This window comes from Oncorhynchus masou, unplaced genomic scaffold (assembly GCF_036934945.1).
Source record: "Oncorhynchus masou masou isolate Uvic2021 unplaced genomic scaffold, UVic_Omas_1.1 unplaced_scaffold_651, whole genome shotgun sequence".
NCBI classification, from domain to species: Eukaryota; Metazoa; Chordata; class Actinopteri; order Salmoniformes; family Salmonidae; genus Oncorhynchus; species Oncorhynchus masou.
Genome location: NW_027012949.1, coordinates 222631 through 227630, shown reverse-complemented (window position 1 = coordinate 227630; position 5000 = coordinate 222631). Strand labels below are relative to the sequence as shown.

General features: G+C 46.9%; 1 pseudogene; it reads left to right on the top strand.

Annotated features, from left to right (window-relative positions):
- The window catches only part of LOC135536690 (rab11 family-interacting protein 4A-like), a 191199-nt pseudogene that overhangs the window by 32442 nt on the left and 153757 nt on the right, over positions 1-5000 (top strand).

Below are 5000 nucleotides of genomic sequence, written 5' to 3'. Positions count from 1 at the left end.
GTACCAGCTGGTCCCAGTGCAGTAGAGATGAACACAGTTATCAGTACCAGCTGGTCCCAGTGCAGTAGAGATGAACACAGTTATCAGTACCAGCTGGTCCCAGTGCAGTAGAGATGAACACAGTTACTAGTACCAGCTGGTCCCAGTGCAGTAAAGCTACAGTAGAGATGAACACAGTTACTAGTACCAGCTGGTCCCAGTGCAGTAAAGCTACAGTAGAGATGAACACAGTTACTAGTACCAGCTGGTCCCAGTGCAGTAGAGATGAACACAGTTACTAGTACCAGCTGGTCCCAGTGCAGTAAAGCTACAGTAGAGATGAACACAGTTACTAGTACCAGCTGGTCCCAGTGCAGTAGAGATGAACACAGTTACTAGTACCAGCTGGTCCCAGTGCAGTAGAGATGAACACAGTTATCAGTACCAGCTGGTCCCAGTGCAGTAGAGATGAACACAGTTATCAGTACCAGCTGGTCCCAGTGCAGTAGAGATGAACACAGTTACTAGTACCAGCTGGTCCCAGTGCAGTAGAGATGAACACAGTTACTAGTACCAGCTGGTCCCAGTGCAGTAGAGATGAACACAGTTACTAGTACCAGCTGGTCCCAGTGCAGTAGAGATGAACACAGTTACTAGTACCAGCTGGTCCCAGTGCAGTAGAGATGAACACAGTTATTAGTACCAGCTGGTCCCAGTGCAGTAGAGATGAACACAGTTACTAGTACCAGCTGGTCCCAGTGCAGTAAAGCTACAGTAGAGATGAACACAGTTGTTAGTACCAGCTGGTCCCAGTGCAGTAGAGATGAACACAGTTATTAGTACCAGCTGGTCCCAGTGCAGTAAAGTTACTACAGTAGAGATGAACACAGTTACTAGTACCAGCTGGTCCCAGTGCAGTAGAGATGAACACAGTTACTAGTACCAGCTGGTCCCAGTGCAGTAGAGATGAACACAGTTATCAGTACCAGCTGGTCCCAGTGCAGTAGAGATGAACACAGTTATCAGTACCAGCTGGTCCCAGTGCAGTAGAGATGAACACAGTTACTAGTACCAGCTGGTCCCAGTGCAGTAGAGATGAACACAGTTACTAGTACCAGCTGGTCCCAGTGCAGTAGAGATGAACACAGTTATTAGTACCAGCTGGTCCCAGTGCAGTAGAGATGAACACAGTTACTAGTACCAGCTGGTCCCAGTGCAGTAGAGATGAACACAGTTATTAGTACCAGCTGGTCCCAGTGCAGTAGAGATGAACACAGTTATTAGTACCAGCTGGTCCCAGTGCAGTAGAGATGAACACAGTTATCAGTACCAGCTGGTCCCAGTGCAGTAGAGATGAACACAGTTATTAGTACCAGCTGGTCCCAGTGCAGTAGAGATGAACACAGTTATTAGTACCAGCTGGTCCCAGTGCAGTAGAGATGAACACAGTTATTAGTACCAGCTGGTCCCAGTGCAGTAGAGATGAACACAGTTACTAGTACCAGCTGGTCCCAGTGCAGTAGAGATGAACACAGTTACTAGTACCAGCTGGTCCCAGTGCAGTAAAGCTACAGTAGAGATGAACACAGTTACTAGTACCAGCTGGTCCCAGTGCAGTAGAGATGAACACAGTTATCAGTACCAGCTGGTCCCAGTACAGTAAAGCTACAGTAGAGATGAACACAGTTATTAGTACCAGCTGGTCCCAGTGCAGTAGAGATGAACACAGTTATTAGTACCAGCTGGTCCCAGTGCAGTAGAGATGAACACAGTTATTAGTACCAGCTGGTCCCAGTGCAGTAGAGATGAACACAGTTACTAGTACCAGTTGGTCCCAGTACAGTAGAGATGAACACAGTTATTAGTACCAGCTGGTCCCAGTGCAGTAGAGATGAACACAGTTATCAGTACCAGCTGGTCCCAGTGCAGTAGAGATGAACACAGTTACTAGTACCAGCTGGTCCCAGTGCAGTAGAGATGAACACAGTTACTAGTACCAGCTGGTCCCAGTGCAGTAAAGCTGGTCAGTAGAGATGAACACAGTTACTAGTACCAGCTGGTCCCAGTGCAGTAAAGCTACAGTAGAGATGAACACAGTTATTAGTACCAGCTGGTCCCAGTGCAGTAGAGATTAACACAGTTATTAGTACCAGCTGGTCCCAGTGCAGTAGAGATGAACACAGTTATCAGTACCAGCTGGTCCCAGTGCAGTAGAGATGAACACAGTTACTAGTACCAGCTGGTCCCAGTGCAGTAGAGATGAACACAGTTACTAGTACCAGCTGGTCCCAGTGCAGTAAAGCTACAGTAGAGATGAACACAGTTACTAGTACCAGCTGGTATCTGTATCACTATATAACAACTTAGTGTGTGTGTGTGTGTGTGTGTGTGTGTGTGTGTGTTTGACGGACCCTGAGGGGAATAGACTGTTATAAATCACACTTTAGTCTCCATAGGGAGGAAGTGTGTGGCACAGAGGGCACTGTAGCTGCCCACTCACCCAGGGTGGTGTGTGTTGGTCTGTGTGTATGTGCTGTTTGTCTGTGTAACAAGTGTGTGTGTGAGTGAGTGTGTGTGTGTGTGTGTGTGTGTGTGTGTGTGTGTGTGTGTGTGTGTGTGTGTAGACTGTTATAAATCACACTTTAGTGTGTGTGTGTGGCACAGAGGGCACTGTGTGTGTGGTGTGTGTTGGTGTGTGTATGTGTTTGTGTGTCTGAGTGAGTGAGTGAGTGAGTGAGTGAGTGAGTGTGTGTGTGAGTGAGTGAGTTATGGCTGTGCTTAGCTATGCCCTGTTACATTGCTCTGCTGTTGGAAGGTCATGTCTTCTGTCCTGAGGGGCAGACTACCATGCAAGATAGATCTATTCAGGCTTTTCTACAGCTAACCAGCTAGCCAACTAATCAGCTAGCCAGCTAACCAGTTAGCCAGCTAACCAGCTAGCCAGCTAGCCAGCTAACCAGATAACCAGCTTCAGTCAGCTTCACATTCAAGCTCAGGCTTCATCTGTACTATGACGGTGCGGCAGGCTAACCCGGGGTGGCAGGGTAGCCTGGTGATTAGAGTGTTGGACTAGTAACCGAAAGGTTGCAAGTTCAAATCCACGAGCTGACAAGGGACAAATCTGTCGTTCTGTCCTGAACAAGGCAGTTAGCCCACTGTTCCTAGACCGTCATTGAAAATAAGAATTTGTTCTTAACTGACTTGCCTTGTTAAATAAAAGATATTTATATATATATTGCTCGTTTGCCTGCCGCTAACTCAGGCTTGTAACTGCGTGTTCATGCTGCTCATGGCTAGTCCACTGCCAAACTGTTCATTGAGACAATGCTGAAACATCAACCCATGAGGACTCTTCATTCCTTTACTACTACTGATATGTTTAAAGACAGAGAGAGAGGGCTGCTTTAAATGGTTTAAATGGTTGCAGTTGATCGGAGTTAATCAATGATGAGTTAATCATTTTCTGATCTCTCTCTCTCTGTATTTAAAAATATATATTTTACCTTTATTTAACTAGGCAAGTCAGTTAAGAACAAATTCTTATTTTATTTATTTGTCCTAGGAACAGCGGGTTAACTGCCTGTTCAGGGGCAGAACTACAGATCTTTACCTTGTCAGCTCAGGGATTCAATCCAGCAACCTTTCAGTTACTGGCCCAACGCTTTAACCACTAGGCTACCTGCCTAAATAACTTTGTACCTTAGTTATTTAGCAAGTTGTTCATACTTACAACTCTGCGTTGTACAACGGCTCGTAAGTAAGCATTTCACGGTGAGGTCTACACCTCTGGCATTCGGTGCATGCAACTAATAACAGTGTGTCTGATTTGTCTCTGTCAGGTGAAGAAGTTGACTAAGTACCTGGATCCCAACTCTCACGGCAGGATCAACTTCAAAGACTTCTGCTATGGGGTGTTCGCCATCAAGGGTAAGAACCTCTCCCCTCCTCTCATCCTCCTCTCCTCCTCTTCTCTTATCTTCTCCTCTCTTCTCATCTCCTCGCCTCTCCTTGCCTCTCCTCTCCTCTCCTCTCCTCTCCTCTCCTCTCCTCTCCTCTCTCCTCTCCTCTCCTCTCCTCTCCTCTCCCTCTCTCCTCTCCTCTCCTCTCCTCTCATCCTCCTCTCCTTCTCTTATCTTCTCTTCTCTCTTCCCATCTCCTCACCTCTCCTTCCCTCTCCTTCCCTCTCCTTCCCTTCCCTCCTCCCTCTCCTCTCCTCTCCTCTCCCTCTTCTCCTCTCCTCTCCTCTCCTCTCCACTCCTCTCCTCCCCTCCCCTGTGTATGTATGTGTGTGTGTTTTCACCCTAATCTCTATAAGGCCAATAGAGACTATATGGGAGGATTTATCTCTGTATGTATAAATAGCCAGTGTGGTGGAACAGAGACAATGCATCTCTCTCACTCCTACATAAGACTCCCTCTTAAAGGGATAGCATATCACACTAGGTTTAGCCCTCATTTAAATGGATGGGACACCACACTAGGTTTAGCCCTCATTTAAAGGGATGGGACACCACACTAGGTTCAGCCCTCATTTAAAGGGATGGGACACCACACTAGGTTTAGCCATCATTTAAAGGGATGGGACACCACACTAGGTTTAGCCCTCATTTAAAGGGATGGGACACCACACTAGGTTTAGCCCTCATTTAAAGAGCTGGGACACCACACTAGGTTTAGCCCTCATTTAAAGAGCTGGGACACCACACTAGGTTTAGCCCTCATTTAAAGAGCTGGGACACCACACTAGGTTTAGCCCTCATTTAAAGGGATGGGACACCACACTAGGTTTAGCCCTCATTTAAAGGGATGGGACACCACACTAGGTTTAGCCCTCATTTAAAGAGCTGGGACACCACACTAGGTTTAGCCCTCATTTAAAGGGATGGGACACCACACTAGGTTTAGCCCTCATTTAAAGGGATGGGACAACACACTAGGTTTAGCCCTCATTTAAAGGGATGGGACACCACACTAGGTTTAGCCCTCATTTAAAGGGATGGGACAACACACTAGGTTTAGCC